General features: G+C 38.3%; 46 pseudogenes; all 46 read left to right on the forward strand.

Moving 5' to 3' along the window:
* The first annotated feature begins 265 nt into the window (after window positions 1-265).
* On the forward strand, window positions 266-384 carry LOC149619218 (5S ribosomal RNA; annotated as a pseudogene).
* Window positions 385-521: 137 nt separating this feature from the next.
* LOC149619219 (5S ribosomal RNA) lies at window positions 522-640 on the forward strand (annotated as a pseudogene).
* Window positions 641-776: 136 nt separating this feature from the next.
* Window positions 777-879, forward strand: LOC149619220 (5S ribosomal RNA; annotated as a pseudogene).
* A 377-nt stretch (window positions 880-1,256) lies between these two features.
* LOC149619221 (5S ribosomal RNA) lies at window positions 1,257-1,375 on the forward strand (annotated as a pseudogene).
* A 136-nt stretch (window positions 1,376-1,511) lies between these two features.
* LOC149619222 (5S ribosomal RNA) lies at window positions 1,512-1,630 on the forward strand (annotated as a pseudogene).
* A 137-nt stretch (window positions 1,631-1,767) lies between these two features.
* On the forward strand, window positions 1,768-1,870 carry LOC149619223 (5S ribosomal RNA; annotated as a pseudogene).
* Window positions 1,871-2,010: 140 nt separating this feature from the next.
* Window positions 2,011-2,113, forward strand: LOC149619224 (5S ribosomal RNA; annotated as a pseudogene).
* Window positions 2,114-2,490: 377 nt separating this feature from the next.
* LOC149619225 (5S ribosomal RNA) lies at window positions 2,491-2,609 on the forward strand (annotated as a pseudogene).
* Window positions 2,610-2,745: 136 nt separating this feature from the next.
* Window positions 2,746-2,864, forward strand: LOC149619226 (5S ribosomal RNA; annotated as a pseudogene).
* Window positions 2,865-3,001: 137 nt separating this feature from the next.
* Window positions 3,002-3,104, forward strand: LOC149619227 (5S ribosomal RNA; annotated as a pseudogene).
* A 140-nt stretch (window positions 3,105-3,244) lies between these two features.
* Window positions 3,245-3,347, forward strand: LOC149619228 (5S ribosomal RNA; annotated as a pseudogene).
* A 137-nt stretch (window positions 3,348-3,484) lies between these two features.
* On the forward strand, window positions 3,485-3,587 carry LOC149619229 (5S ribosomal RNA; annotated as a pseudogene).
* Window positions 3,588-3,724: 137 nt separating this feature from the next.
* On the forward strand, window positions 3,725-3,843 carry LOC149619230 (5S ribosomal RNA; annotated as a pseudogene).
* Window positions 3,844-3,979: 136 nt separating this feature from the next.
* On the forward strand, window positions 3,980-4,082 carry LOC149619231 (5S ribosomal RNA; annotated as a pseudogene).
* A 137-nt stretch (window positions 4,083-4,219) lies between these two features.
* Window positions 4,220-4,322, forward strand: LOC149619232 (5S ribosomal RNA; annotated as a pseudogene).
* A 137-nt stretch (window positions 4,323-4,459) lies between these two features.
* LOC149619233 (5S ribosomal RNA) lies at window positions 4,460-4,578 on the forward strand (annotated as a pseudogene).
* Window positions 4,579-4,714: 136 nt separating this feature from the next.
* On the forward strand, window positions 4,715-4,817 carry LOC149619234 (5S ribosomal RNA; annotated as a pseudogene).
* A 137-nt stretch (window positions 4,818-4,954) lies between these two features.
* Window positions 4,955-5,057, forward strand: LOC149619235 (5S ribosomal RNA; annotated as a pseudogene).
* Window positions 5,058-5,419: 362 nt separating this feature from the next.
* Window positions 5,420-5,538, forward strand: LOC149619236 (5S ribosomal RNA; annotated as a pseudogene).
* A 136-nt stretch (window positions 5,539-5,674) lies between these two features.
* Window positions 5,675-5,777, forward strand: LOC149619237 (5S ribosomal RNA; annotated as a pseudogene).
* Window positions 5,778-6,138: 361 nt separating this feature from the next.
* On the forward strand, window positions 6,139-6,257 carry LOC149619238 (5S ribosomal RNA; annotated as a pseudogene).
* A 362-nt stretch (window positions 6,258-6,619) lies between these two features.
* On the forward strand, window positions 6,620-6,738 carry LOC149619239 (5S ribosomal RNA; annotated as a pseudogene).
* Window positions 6,739-6,875: 137 nt separating this feature from the next.
* Window positions 6,876-6,994, forward strand: LOC149619240 (5S ribosomal RNA; annotated as a pseudogene).
* A 376-nt stretch (window positions 6,995-7,370) lies between these two features.
* On the forward strand, window positions 7,371-7,489 carry LOC149619241 (5S ribosomal RNA; annotated as a pseudogene).
* Window positions 7,490-7,625: 136 nt separating this feature from the next.
* On the forward strand, window positions 7,626-7,744 carry LOC149619242 (5S ribosomal RNA; annotated as a pseudogene).
* A 137-nt stretch (window positions 7,745-7,881) lies between these two features.
* LOC149619243 (5S ribosomal RNA) lies at window positions 7,882-7,984 on the forward strand (annotated as a pseudogene).
* Window positions 7,985-8,124: 140 nt separating this feature from the next.
* Window positions 8,125-8,227, forward strand: LOC149619244 (5S ribosomal RNA; annotated as a pseudogene).
* Window positions 8,228-8,364: 137 nt separating this feature from the next.
* LOC149619245 (5S ribosomal RNA) lies at window positions 8,365-8,467 on the forward strand (annotated as a pseudogene).
* Window positions 8,468-8,604: 137 nt separating this feature from the next.
* On the forward strand, window positions 8,605-8,707 carry LOC149619246 (5S ribosomal RNA; annotated as a pseudogene).
* Window positions 8,708-8,843: 136 nt separating this feature from the next.
* On the forward strand, window positions 8,844-8,946 carry LOC149619247 (5S ribosomal RNA; annotated as a pseudogene).
* A 137-nt stretch (window positions 8,947-9,083) lies between these two features.
* LOC149619248 (5S ribosomal RNA) lies at window positions 9,084-9,202 on the forward strand (annotated as a pseudogene).
* Window positions 9,203-9,338: 136 nt separating this feature from the next.
* Window positions 9,339-9,457, forward strand: LOC149619249 (5S ribosomal RNA; annotated as a pseudogene).
* Window positions 9,458-9,594: 137 nt separating this feature from the next.
* LOC149619250 (5S ribosomal RNA) lies at window positions 9,595-9,697 on the forward strand (annotated as a pseudogene).
* A 122-nt stretch (window positions 9,698-9,819) lies between these two features.
* On the forward strand, window positions 9,820-9,937 carry LOC149619251 (5S ribosomal RNA; annotated as a pseudogene).
* A 137-nt stretch (window positions 9,938-10,074) lies between these two features.
* On the forward strand, window positions 10,075-10,177 carry LOC149619252 (5S ribosomal RNA; annotated as a pseudogene).
* Window positions 10,178-10,298: 121 nt separating this feature from the next.
* On the forward strand, window positions 10,299-10,417 carry LOC149619253 (5S ribosomal RNA; annotated as a pseudogene).
* A 135-nt stretch (window positions 10,418-10,552) lies between these two features.
* On the forward strand, window positions 10,553-10,655 carry LOC149619254 (5S ribosomal RNA; annotated as a pseudogene).
* Window positions 10,656-10,792: 137 nt separating this feature from the next.
* On the forward strand, window positions 10,793-10,911 carry LOC149619255 (5S ribosomal RNA; annotated as a pseudogene).
* A 376-nt stretch (window positions 10,912-11,287) lies between these two features.
* LOC149619256 (5S ribosomal RNA) lies at window positions 11,288-11,406 on the forward strand (annotated as a pseudogene).
* A 136-nt stretch (window positions 11,407-11,542) lies between these two features.
* Window positions 11,543-11,661, forward strand: LOC149619257 (5S ribosomal RNA; annotated as a pseudogene).
* Window positions 11,662-11,798: 137 nt separating this feature from the next.
* LOC149619258 (5S ribosomal RNA) lies at window positions 11,799-11,901 on the forward strand (annotated as a pseudogene).
* Window positions 11,902-12,041: 140 nt separating this feature from the next.
* On the forward strand, window positions 12,042-12,144 carry LOC149619259 (5S ribosomal RNA; annotated as a pseudogene).
* Window positions 12,145-12,281: 137 nt separating this feature from the next.
* LOC149619260 (5S ribosomal RNA) lies at window positions 12,282-12,384 on the forward strand (annotated as a pseudogene).
* Window positions 12,385-12,521: 137 nt separating this feature from the next.
* Window positions 12,522-12,624, forward strand: LOC149619261 (5S ribosomal RNA; annotated as a pseudogene).
* Window positions 12,625-12,761: 137 nt separating this feature from the next.
* Window positions 12,762-12,864, forward strand: LOC149619262 (5S ribosomal RNA; annotated as a pseudogene).
* A 137-nt stretch (window positions 12,865-13,001) lies between these two features.
* LOC149619263 (5S ribosomal RNA) lies at window positions 13,002-13,120 on the forward strand (annotated as a pseudogene).
* The last annotated feature ends 116 nt before the right edge of the window (window positions 13,121-13,236 follow it).

Consider the following 13,236-nt stretch of genomic DNA (forward strand, 5'->3'; position numbering starts at 1 on the left):
GTCTCACTTAATTTAAATTCGAATTATTAGCTAGCGCTCTCGGGAACTGCCATATCACGCTGAAAACATTGGTTCTCGTCCGATCACCGAAGTTAAGCTGCGTCGAGCGCAGTCAGTACTTTTGAACACTGCGTGCCGTTGGCTTTTTCCTTTTTGTTTCCTCTTTTAATTTCCACCAGATATGAAAAAACAAACATATCTTCTTTTTGTTATTGAATTATAAAGATGAAGGTAAATTAAATTCAAATTATTAACTAGCACTGTCGGCAACGGCCATATCACGCTGAAAACAACAGTTCTCGTCCGATCACCGAAGTTAAGCAGCGTCGAGCGCAGTCAGTACTTGGGAGGGAGACCACTTAGGAACACTGCTTGCCGTTGGCTTTTTCACTTTTTTTTCCTCTTTTAAACTCCTATAGGTATGAAAAAAGCAAACATATTTTCTTTTTGTTATTGTTTTAAAAAGATGAAGGTTAATTTGTCTCACTTAATTTAAATTCGAATTATTAACTAGCACTCTCGGCAACGACCATATCACGCTGAAAACACCGGTTCTCGTCCGATCACCGAAGTTAAGCAGCGTCGAGCGCAGTCAGTACTTGGGAGGGAGGCCACTTAGGAACACTGCTTGCCGTTAGCTTTTTCACCTTTTTTTGTCTTTTAAATTCCAATAGATATGAAAAAAGCAAACATATTTTCTTTTTGTTATTGTTTTAAATAGATAAAGGTTAGTTTGTGTCACTTAATTTAGATTCGAATTATTAACTGGCACTCTCGGCAACGGCCATATCACGCTGAAAACACCGGTTCTCGTCCGATCACCGAAGTTAAGCAGCGTCGAGCGCAGTCAGTACTTGGGAACACAGCGTGCCGTTGGCTTTTTCCTTTTTGTTTCCTCTTTTAAATTCCACCAGATATGAAAAAAGCAAACATATTTTCTTTTTGTTATTGTTTTAAAAAGATGAAGGTTAATTTTTCTCACTTAATTCAAATTCGAATTATTAACTAGCACTCTCGGCAACGGCCATATCACGCTGAAAACACCGCTTCTCGTCCGATCACCGAAGTTAAGCAGCTTCGAGCGCAGTCAGTATTTGGGAACACAGCGTGCCGTTGGCTTTTTCCTTTTTGTTTCCTCTTTTAAATTCCACCAGATATGAAAAAAGCAAACATATTTTCTTTTTGTTATTGTTTTATAAAGATGAAGGTTAATTTGTCTCACTTAATTTAAATTCGAATTATTAACTAGCACTCTCGGCAACGACCATATCACGCTGAAAACACCGGTTCTCGTCCAATCACCGAAGTTAAGCAGCGTCGAGCGCAGTCAGTACTTGGGAGGGAGGCCACTTAGGAACACTGCTTGCCGTTAGCTTTTTCACCTTTTTTTGTCTTTTAAATTCCAATAGATATGAAAAAAGCAAACATATTTTCTTTTTGTTATTGTTTTAAAAAGATGAAGGTTAATTTGTCTCTCTTAATTTAAATTCGAATTATTAACTAGCACTCTCGGCAACGGCCATATCACGCTGAAAACACCGGTTCTCGTCCGATCACCGAAGTTAAGCAGCGTCGAGCGCAGTCAGTACTTGGGAGGGAGACCACTTAGGAACACTGCGTACCGTTAGCTTTTTCAATTTTTTTTCCTCTTTTAAATTCCAATAGATATGCAAAAAGCAAACATATTTTCTTTTTGTTATTGTTTTAAATAGATGAATGTTAATTTGTCTCACTTAATTCAAATTCGAATTATTAACTAGCACTCTCGGCAACGACCATATCACGCTGAAAACACCGGTTCTCGTCCGATCACCGAAGTTAAGCAGCGTCGAGCGCAGTCAGTACTTGGGAACACTGCGTGCCGTTGGCTTTTTCCTTTTTGTTTCCTCTTTTAAATTCCACCAGATATGAAAAAAGCAAACATATCTTCATATTATTATTATTCTTTTATAAAGATGAAGGTTAATTTGTCTCTCTTAATTTAAATTCGAATTATTAACTAGCACTCTCGGCAACGGCCATATCACGCTGAAAACACCGGTTCTCGTCCGATCACCGAAGTTAAGCAGCGTCGAGCGCAGTCAGTACTTGGGAACACAGCGTGCCGTTGGCTTTTTCCTTTTTGTATCCTCTTTTAAATTCCACCAGATATGAAAAAAGCAAACATATCTTCATTTTGTTATTGTTTTATAAAGATGAAGGTTAATTTGTCTCACTTACTTTAAATTCGAATTATTAACTAGCACTCTCGGCAACGGCCGTATCACGCTGAAAACACCGGTTCTCGTCCGACCACCGAAGTTAAGCAGCGTCGAGCGCAGTCAGTATTTGGGAACACAGCGTGCCGTTGGCTTTTTCCTTTTTGTTTCCTCTTTTAAATTCCACCAGATATGAAAAAAGCAAACATATTTTCTTTTTGTTATTGTTTTATAAAGATGAAGGTTAATTTGTCTCACTTAATTTAAATTCGAATTATTAACTAGCACTCTCGGCAACGACCATATCACGCTGAAAACACCGGTTCTCGTCCAATCACCGAAGTTAAGCAGCGTCGAGCGCAGTCAGTACTTGGGAGGGAGGCCACTTAGGAACACTGCTTGCCGTTAGCTTTTTCACCTTTTTTTGTCTTTTAAATTCCAATAGATATGAAAAAAGCAAACATATTTTCTTTTTGTTATTGTTTTAAAAAGATGAAGGTTAATTTGTCTCTCTTAATTTAAATTCGAATTATTAACTAGCACTCTCGGCAACGGCCATATCACGCTGAAAACACCGGTTCTCGTCCGATCACCGAAGTTAAGCAGCGTCGAGCGCAGTCAGTACTTGGGAGGGAGACCACTTAGGAACACTGCGTACCGTTAGCTTTTTCAATTTTTTTTCCTCTTTTAAATTCCAATAGATATGCAAAAAGCAAACATATTTTCTTTTTGTTATTGTTTTAAATAGATGAATGTTAATTTGTCTCACTTAATTCAAATTCGAATTATTAACTAGCACTCTCGGCAACGACCATATCACGCTGAAAACACCGGTTCTCGTCCGATCACCGAAGTTAAGCAGCGTCGAGCGCAGTCAGTACTTGGGAACACTGCGTGCCGTTGGCTTTTTCCTTTTTGTTTCCTCTTTTAAATTCCACCAGATATGAAAAAAGCAAACATATCTTCATATTATTATTATTCTTTTATAAAGATGAAGGTTAATTTGTCTCTCTTAATTTAAATTCGAATTATTAACTAGCACTCTCGGCAACGGCCATATCACGCTGAAAACACCGGTTCTCGTCCGATCACCGAAGTTAAGCAGCGTCGAGCGCAGTCAGTACTTGGGAACACAGCGTGCCGTTGGCTTTTTCCTTTTTGTATCCTCTTTTAAATTCCACCAGATATGAAAAAAGCAAACATATCTTCATTTTGTTATTGTTTTATAAAGATGAAGGTTAATTTGTCTCACTTACTTTAAATTCGAATTATTAACTAGCACTCTCGGCAACGGCCGTATCACGCTGAAAACACCGGTTCTCGTCCGACCACCGAAGTTAAGCAGCGTCGAGCGCAGTCAGTACTTGGGAACACAGCGTGCCGTTGGCTTTTTCCTTTTTGTTTCCTCTTTTAAATTCCACCAGATATGAAAAAAGCAAACATATTTTCTTTTTGTTATTGTTTTATAAAGATGAAGGTTAATTTGTCTCACTTAATTTAAATTCGAATTATTAACTAGCACTCTCGGCAACGACCATATCACGCTGAAAACACCGGTTCTCGTCCGATCACCGAAGTTAAGCAGCGTCGAGCGCAGTCAGTACTTGGGAGGGAGGCCACTTAGGAACACTGCTTGCCGTTAGCTTTTTCACCTTTTTTTGTCTTTTAAATTCCAATAGATATGAAAAAAGCAAACATATTTTCTTTTTGTTATTGTTTTAAAAAGATGAAGGTTAATTTGTCTCTCTTAATTTAAATTCGAATTATTAACTAGCACTCTCGGCAACGGCCATATCACGCTGAAAACACCGGTTCTCGTCCGATCACCGAAGTTAAGCAGCGTCGAGCGCAGTCAGTACTTGGGAACACAGCGTGCCGTTGGCTTTTTCCTTTTTGTATCCTCTTTTAAATTCCACGAGATATGAAAAAGGCAAACATATCTTCATTTTGTTATTGTTTTATAAAGATGAAGGTTAATTTGTCTCACTTACTTTAAATTCGAATTATTAACTAGCACTCTCGACAACGGCCGTATCACGCTGAAAACACCGGTTCTCGTCCGACCACCGAAGTTAAGCAGCGTCGAGCGCAGTCAGTACTTGGGAACACAGCGTGCCGTTGGCTTTTTCCTTTTTGTTTCCTCTTTTAAATTCCACCAGATATGAAAAAAGCAAACATATTTTCTTTTTGTTATTGTTTTATAAAGATGAAGGTTAATTTGTCTCACTTAATTTAAATTCGAATTATTAACTAGCACTCTCGGCAACGACCATATCACGCTGAAAACACCGGTTCTCGTCCGATCACCGAAGTTAAGCAGCGTCGAGCGCAGTCAGTACTTGGGAGGGAGGCCACTTAGGAACACTGCTTGCCGTTAGCTTTTTCACCTTTTTTTGTCTTTTAAATTCCAATAGATATGAAAAAAGCAAACATATTTTCTTTTTGTTATTGTTTTAAAAAGATGAAGGTTAATTTGTCTCTCTTAATTTAAATTCGAATTATTAACTAGCACTCTCGGCAACGGCCATATCACGCTGAAAACACCGGTTCTCGTCCGATCACCGAAGTTAAGCAGCGTCGAGCGCAGTCAGTACTTGGGAACACAGCGTGCCGTTGGCTTTTTCCTTTTTGTTTCCTCTTTTAAATTCCATCAGATATGAAAAAAGCAGACATATTTTCTTTTTGTTATTGTTTTAAAAAGATAAAAGTTAATTTTTCTCACTTAATTCAAATTCGAATTATTAACTAGCACTCTAGGCAACGACCATATCACGCTGAAAACACCGGTTCTCGTCCGATCACCGAAGTTAAGCAGCGTCGAGCGCAGTCAGTACTAGGGAACACTGCGTGCCGTTGGCTTTTTCCTTTTTGTTTCATCTTTTAAATTCCACCAGATATGAAAAAAGCAAACATATTTTCTTTTTGTTATTGTTTTAAAAAGATGAAGGTTAATTTGTCTCACTTAATTTAAATTCAATTTATTAGCTAGCGCTCTCGGCAACGGCCATATCACACTGAAAACACTGGTTCTTGTCCGGTCACCGAAGTTAAGCAGCGTCGAGCGCAGTCAGTACTTTAGAACACTGCGTGCCGTTGGCTTTTTCCTTATAGTTTCCTCTTTTAATTTCCACCAGATATGAAAAAAGCAAACATATCTTCTTTTTGTTATTGAATTATAAAGATGAAGGTTAATTAAATTCAAATTATTAACTAGCACTGTCGGCAACGGCCATATCACGCTGAATACACCGGTTCTCGTCCGATCACCGAAGTTAAGCAGCGTCGAGCGCAGTCAGTACTTGGGAGGGAGACCACTTAGGAACACTGCGTACCGTTAGCTTTCTCAATTTTTTTCCTCTTTTAAATTCCAATAGATATAAAAAAAGCAAACATATTTTCTTTTTGTTATTGTTTTAAATAGATAAAGGTTAGTTTGTCTCACTTAATTTAGATTCGAATTATTAACTAGCACTCTCGGCAACGGCCATATCACGCTGAAAACACCGGTTCTCGTCCGATCACCGAAGTTAAGCAGCGTCGAGCGCAGTCAGTACTAGGGAACACTGCGTGCCGTTGGCTTTTTCCTTTTTGTTTCCTCTTTTAAATTCCACCAGATATGAAAAAAGCAAACATATTTTCTTTTTCTTATTGTTTTAAAAAGATGAAGGTTAATTTGTCTCACTTAATTTAAATTCAAATTATTAGCTAGCGCTCTCGGCAACGGCCATATGACGCTGAAAACACTGGTTCTCGTCCGGTCACCGAAGTTAAGCAGCGTCGAGCGCAGTCAGTACTTTTGAACACTGCGTGCCGTTGGCTTTTTCCTTTTTGTTTCCTCTTTTAATTTCCACCAGATATGAAAAAACAAACATATCTTCTTTTTGTTATTGAATTATAAAGATGAAGGTTAATTAAATTCAAATTATTAACAAGCACTGTCGGAAACGGCCATATCACGCTGAAAACAACAGTTCTCGTCCGATCACCGAAGTTAAGCAGCGTCGAGCGCAGTCAGTACTTGGGAGGGAGACCACTTAGGAACACTGCTTGCCGTTGGCTTTTTCACTTTTTTTTCCTCTTTTAAATTCCTATAGATATGAAAAAAGCAAACATATTTTCTTTTTGTTATTGTTTTAAAAAGATGAAGGTTAATTTGTCTCACTTAATTTAAATTCGAATTATTAGCTAGCGCTCTCGGGAACTGCCATATCACGCTGAAAACATTGGTTCTCGTCCGATCACCGAAGTTAAGCTGCGTCGAGCGCAGTCAGTTTCTTTTGAACACTGCGTGCCGTTGGCTTTTTCCTTTTTGTTTCCTCTTTTAATTTCCACCAGATATGAAAAAACAAACATATCTTCTTTTTGTTATTGAATTATAAAGATGAAGGTAAATTAAATTCAAATTATTAACTAGCACTGTCGGCAACGGCCATATCACGCTGAAAACAACAGTTCTCGTCCGATCACCGAAGTTAAGCAGCGTCGAGCGCAGTCAGTACTTGGGAGGGAGACCACTTAGGAACACTGCTTGCCGTTGGCTTTTTCACTTTTTTTTCCTCTTTTAAACTCCTATAGGTATGAAAAAAGCAAACATATTTTCTTTTTGTTATTGTTTTAAAAAGATGAAGGTTAATTTGTCTCACTTAATTTAAATTCGAATTATTAACTAGCACTCTCGGCAACGACCATATCACGCTGAAAACACCGGTTCTCGTCCGATCACCGAAGTTAAGCAGCGTCGAGCGCAGTCAGTACTTGGGAGGGAGGCCACTTAGGAACACTGCTTGCCGTTAGCTTTTTCACCTTTTTTTGTCTTTTAAATTCCAATAGATATGAAAAAAGCAAACATATTTTCTTTTTGTTATTGTTTTAAAAAGATGAAGGTTAATTTTTCTCACTTAATTCAAATTCGAATTATTAACTAGCACTCTCGGCAACGGCCATATCACGCTGAAAACACCGCTTCTCGTCCGATCACCGAAGTTAAGCAGTGTCGAGCGCAGTCAGTATTTGGGAACACAGCGTGCCGTTGGCTTTTTCCTTTTTGTTTCCTCTTTTAAATTCCACCAGATATGAAAAAAGCAAACATATTTTCTTTTTGTTATTGTTTTATAAAGATGAAGGTTAATTTGTCTCACTTAATTTAAATTCGAATTATTAACTAGCACTCTCGGCAACGACCATATCACGCTGAAAACACCGGTTCTCGTCCAATCACCGAAGTTAAGCAGCGTCGAGCGCAGTCAGTACTTGGGAGGGAGGCCACTTAGGAACACTGCTTGCCGTTAGCTTTTTCACCTTTTTTTGTCTTTTAAATTCCAATAGATATGAAAAAAGCAAACATATTTTCTTTTTGTTATTGTTTTAAAAAGATGAAGGTTAATTTGTCTCTCTTAATTTAAATTCGAATTATTAACTAGCACTCTCGGCAACGGCCATATCACGCTGAAAACACCGGTTCTCGTCCGATCACCGAAGTTAAGCAGCGTCGAGCGCAGTCAGTACTTGGGAGGGAGACCACTTAGGAACACTGCGTACCGTTAGCTTTTTCAATTTTTTTTCCTCTTTTAAATTCCAATAGATATGAAAAAAGCAAACATATTTTCTTTTTGTTATTGTTTTAAATAGATGAATGTTAATTTGTCTCACTTAATTCAAATTCGAATTATTAACTAGCACCCTCGGCAACGACCATATCACGCTGAAAACACCGGTTCTCGTCCGATCACCGAAGTTAAGCAGCGTCGAGCGCAGTCAGTACTTGGGAACACTGCGTGCCGTTGGCTTTTTCCTTTTTGTTTCCTCTTTTAAATTCCACCAGATATGAAAAAAGCAAACATATCTTCATATTATTATTATTCTTTTATAAAGATGAAGGTTAATTTGTCTCTCTTAATTTAAATTCGAATTATTAACTAGCACTCTCGGCAACGGCCATATCACGCTGAAAACACCGGTTCTCGTCCGATCACCGAAGTTAAGCAGCGTCGAGCGCAGTCAGTACTTGGGAATACAGCGTGCCGTTGGCTTTTTCCTTTTTGTATCCTCTTTTAAATTCCACCAGATATGAAAAAAGCAAACATATCTTCATTTTGTTATTGTTTTATAAAGATGAAGGTTAATTTGTCTCACTTACTTTAAATTCGAATTATTAACTAGCACTCTCGGCAACGGCCGTATCACGCTGAAAACACCGGTTCTCGTCCGACCACCGAAGTTAAGCAGCGTCGAGCGCAGTCAGTACTTGGGAACACAGCGTGCCGTTGGCTTTTTCCTTTTTGTTTCCTCTTTTAAATTCCACCAGATATGAAAAAAGCAAACATATTTTCTTTTTGTTAATGTTTTAAATAGAAGAATGTTAATTTGTCTCACTTAATTCAAATTCGAATTATTAACTAGCACTCTCGGCAACGGCCATATCACGCTGAAAACACCGGTTCTCGTCCGATCACCGAAGTTAAGCAGCGTCGAGCGCAGTCAGTACTTGGGAACACAGCGTGCCGTTGGCTTTTTCCTTTTTGTATCCTCTTTTAAATTCCACCAGATATAAAAAAGCAAACATATCTTCATTTTGTTATTGTTTTATAAAGATGAAGGTTAATTTGTCTCACTTACTTTAAATTCGAATTATTAACTAGCACTCTCGACAACGGCCGTATCACGCTGAAAACACCGGTTCTCGTCCGACCACCGAAGTTAAGCAGCGTCGAGCGCAGTCAGTACTTGGGAACACAGCGTGCCGTTGGCTTTTTCCTTTTTGTTTCCTCTTTTAAATTCCACCAGATATGAAAAAAGCAAACATATTTTCTTTTTGTTATTGTTTTATAAAGATGAAGGTTAATTTGTCTCACTTAATTTAAATTCGAATTATTAACTAGCACTCTCGGCAACGACCATATCACGCTGAAAACACCGGTTCTCGTCCGATCACCGAAGTTAAGCAGCGTCGAGCGCAGTCAGTACTTGGGAGGGAGGCCACTTAGGAACACTGCTTGCCGTTAGCTTTTTCACCTTTTTTTGTCTTTTAAATTCCAATAGATATGAAAAAAGCAAACATATTTTCTTTTTGTTATTGTTTTAAAAAGATGAAGGTTAATTTGTCTCTCTTAATTTAAATTCGAATTATTAACTAGAACTCTCGGCAACGGCCATATCACGCTGAAAACACCGGTTCTCGTCCGATCACCGAAGTTAAGCAGCGTCGAGCGCAGTCAGTACTTGGGAGGGAGACCACTTAGGAACACTGCGTACCGTTAGCTTTTTCAATTTTTTTTCCTCTTTTAAATTCCAATAGATATGAAAAAAGCAAACATATTTTCTTTTTGTTAATGTTTTAAATAGATGAATGTTAATTTGTCTCACTTAATTCAAATTCGAATTATAAACTAGCACTCTCGGCAACGGCCATATCACGCTGAAAACACTGGTTCTCGTCCGGTCACCGAAGTTAAGCAGCGTCGAGCGCAGTCAGTACTTTTGAACACTGCGTGCCGTTGGCTTTTTCCTTTTTGTTTCCTCTTTTAATTTCCACCAGATATGAAAAAAGCAAACATATCTTCTTTTTGTTATTGAATTATAAAGATGAAGGTTAATTAAATTCAAATTATTATTTAGCACTGTCGGCAACGGCCATATCACGCTGAAAACAACAGTTCTCGTTCGATCACCGAAGTAAGCAGCGTCGAGCGCAGTCAGTACTTGTGAGGGAGACCACTTAGGAACACTGCATGCCGTTGGCTTTTTCACTTTTTTTTCCTCTTTTAAATTCCTATAGATATGAAAAAAGCAACCATATTTTCTTTTTGTTATTGTTTTAAAAATATGAAGGTTAATTTGTCTCACTTAATTTAAATTCGAATTATTAGCTAGCGCTCTCGGCAACGGCCATATCACGCTGAAAACATTGGTTCTCGTCCGATCACCGAAGTTAAGCAGCGTCGAGCGCAGTCAGTACTTTTGAACACTGCGTGCCGTTGGCTTTTTCCTTTTTGTTTCCTCTTTTAATTTCACCAGATATGAAAAATGCAAACATATCTTCTTTTTGTTATTGTTTTATAAAGATGAAGGTTAATTAAATTCAAATTATTAACTAGCACTGTCGGCAACGGCCATATCACGCTGAATACACCGGTTCTCGTCCGATCACCGAAGTTAAGCAGCGTCGAGCGCAGTCAGTACTTGGGAGGGAGACCACTTAGGAACACTGCGTTCCGTTTGCTTTCTCAATTTTTTTCCTCTTTTAAATTCCAATAGATATAAAAAAAGCAAACATATTTTCTTTTTGTTATTGTTTTAAAAAGATGAAGGTTAATTTGTCTCACTTAATTTAAATTCGAATATTAACTAGCACTCTCGGCAACGGCCATATCACGCTGAAAACACCGGTTCTCGTCCGATCACCGAAGTTAAGCAGCGTCGAGCGCAGTCAGTACTTGGGAACACAGCGTGCCGTTGGCTTTTTCCTTTTTGTTTCCTCTTTTAAATTCCATCAGATATGAAAAAAGCAGACATATTTTCTTTTTGTTATTGTTTTAAAAAGATAAAAGTTAATTTTTCTCACTTAATTCAAATTCGAATTATTAACTAGCACTCTCGGCAACGACCATATCACGCTGAAAACACCGGTTCTCGTCCGATCACCGAAGTTAAGCAGCGTCGAGCGCAGTCAGTACTTGGGAGGGAGGCCACTTAGGAACACTGCTTGCCGTTAGCTTTTTCACCTTTTTTTGTCTTTTAAATTCCAATAGATATGAAAAAAGCAAACATATTTTCTTTTTGTTATTGTTTTAAAAAGATGAAGGTTAATTTTTCTCACTTAATTCAAATTCGAATTATTAACTAGCACTCTCGGCAACGGCCATATCACGCTGAAAACACCGCTTCTCGTCCGATCACCGAAGTTAAGCAGCGTCGAGCGCAGTCAGTATTTGGGAACACAGCGTGCCGTTGGCTTTTTCCTTTTTGTTTCCTCTTTTAAATTCCACCAGATATGAAAAAAGCAAACATATTTTCTTTTTGTTATTGTTTTATAAAGATGAAGGTTAATTTGTCTCACTTAATTTAAATTCGAATTATTAACTAGCACTCTCGGCAACGACCATATCACGCTGAAAACACCGGTTCTCGTCCAATCACCGAAGTTAAGCAGCGTCGAGCGCAGTCAGTACTTGGGAGGGAGGCCACTTAGGAACACTGCTTGCCGTTAGCTTTTTCACCTTTTTTTGTCTTTTAAATTCCAATAGATATGAAAAAAGCAAACATATTTTCTTTTTGTTATTGTTTTAAAAAGATGAAGGTTAATTTGTCTCTCTTAATTTAAATTCGAATTATTAACTAGCACTCTCGGCAACGGCCATATCACGCTGAAAACACCGGTTCTCGTCCGATCACCGAAGTTAAGCAGCGTCGAGCGCAGTCAGTACTTGGGAGGGAGACCACTTAGGAACACTGCGTACCGTTAGCTTTTTCAATTTTTTTTCCTCTTTTAAATTCCAATAGATATGAAAAAAGCAAACATATCTTCTTTTTGTTATTGTTTTAAATAGATGAATGTTAATTTGTCTCACTTAATTCAAATTCGAATTATTAACTAGCACCCTCGGCAACGACCATATCACGCTGAAAACACCGGTTCTCGTCCGATCACCGAAGTTAAGCAGCGTCGAGCGCAGTCAGTACTTGGGAACACTGCGTGCCGTTGGCTTTTTCCTTTTTGTTTCCTCTTTTAAATTCCACCAGATATGAAAAAAGCAAACATATCTTCATATTATTATTATTCTTTTATAAAGATGAAGGTTAATTTGTCTCTCTTAATTTAAATTCGAATTATTAACTAGCACTCTCGGCAACGGCCATATCACGCTGAAAACACCGGTTCTCGTCCGATCACCGAAGTTAAGCAGCGTCGAGCGCAGTCAGTACTTGGGAATACAGCGTGCCGTTGGCTTTTTCCTTTTTGTATCCTCTTTTAAATTCCACCAGATATGAAAAAAGCAAACATATCTTCATTTTGTTATTGTTTTATAAAGATGAAGGTTAATTTGTCTCACTTACTTTAAATTCGAATTATTAACTAGCACTCTCGGCAACGGCCGTATCACGCTGAAAACACCGGTTCTCGTCCGACCACCGAAGTTAAGCAGCGTCGAGCGCAGTCAGTACTTGGGAACACAGCGTGCCGTTGGCTTTTTCCTTTTTGTTTCCTCTTTTAAATTCCACCAGATATGAAAAAAGCAAACATATTTTCTTTTTGTTAATGTTTTAAATAGAAGAATGTTAATTTGTCTCACTTAATTCAAATTCGAATTTTTAACTAGCACTCTCGGCAACGGCCATATCACGCTGAAAACACCGGTTCTCGTCCGATCACCGAAGTTAAGCAGCGTCGAGCGCAGTCAGTACTTGGGAACACAGCGTGCCGTTGGCTTTTTCCTTTTTGTATCCTCTTTTAAATTCCACGAGATATGAAAAAGGCAAACATATCTTCATTTTGTTATTGTTTTATAAAGATGAAGGTTAATTTGTCTCACTTACTTTAAATTCGAATTATTAACTAGCACTCTCGACAACGGCCGTATCACGCTGAAAACACCGGTTCTCGTCCGACCACCGAAGTTAAGCAGCGTCGAGCGCAGTCAGTACTTGGGAACACAGCGTGCCGTTGGCTTTTTCCTTTTTGTTTCCTCTTTTAAATTCCACCAGATATGAAAAAAGCAAACATATTTTCTTTTTGTTATTGTTTTATAAAGATGAAGGTTAATTTGTCTCACTTAATTTAAATTCGAATTATTAACTAGCACTCTCGGCAACGACCATATCACGCTGAAAACACCGGTTCTCGTCCGATCACCGAAGTTAAGCAGCGTCGAGCGCAGTCAGTACTTGGGAGGGAGGCCACTTAGGAACACTGCTTGCCGTTAGCTTTTTCACCTTTTTTTGTCTTTTAAATTCCAATAGATATGAAAAAAGCAAACATATTTTCTTTTTGTTATTGTTTTAAAAAGATGAAGGTTAATTTGTCTCTCTTAATTTAAATTCG

This window comes from Phalangium opilio, unplaced genomic scaffold (assembly GCF_054372755.1).
Source record: "Phalangium opilio isolate 3A_F unplaced genomic scaffold, DU_Popi_V2 ptg000209l_1, whole genome shotgun sequence".
Taxonomy (NCBI): Eukaryota; Metazoa; Arthropoda; class Arachnida; order Opiliones; family Phalangiidae; genus Phalangium; species Phalangium opilio.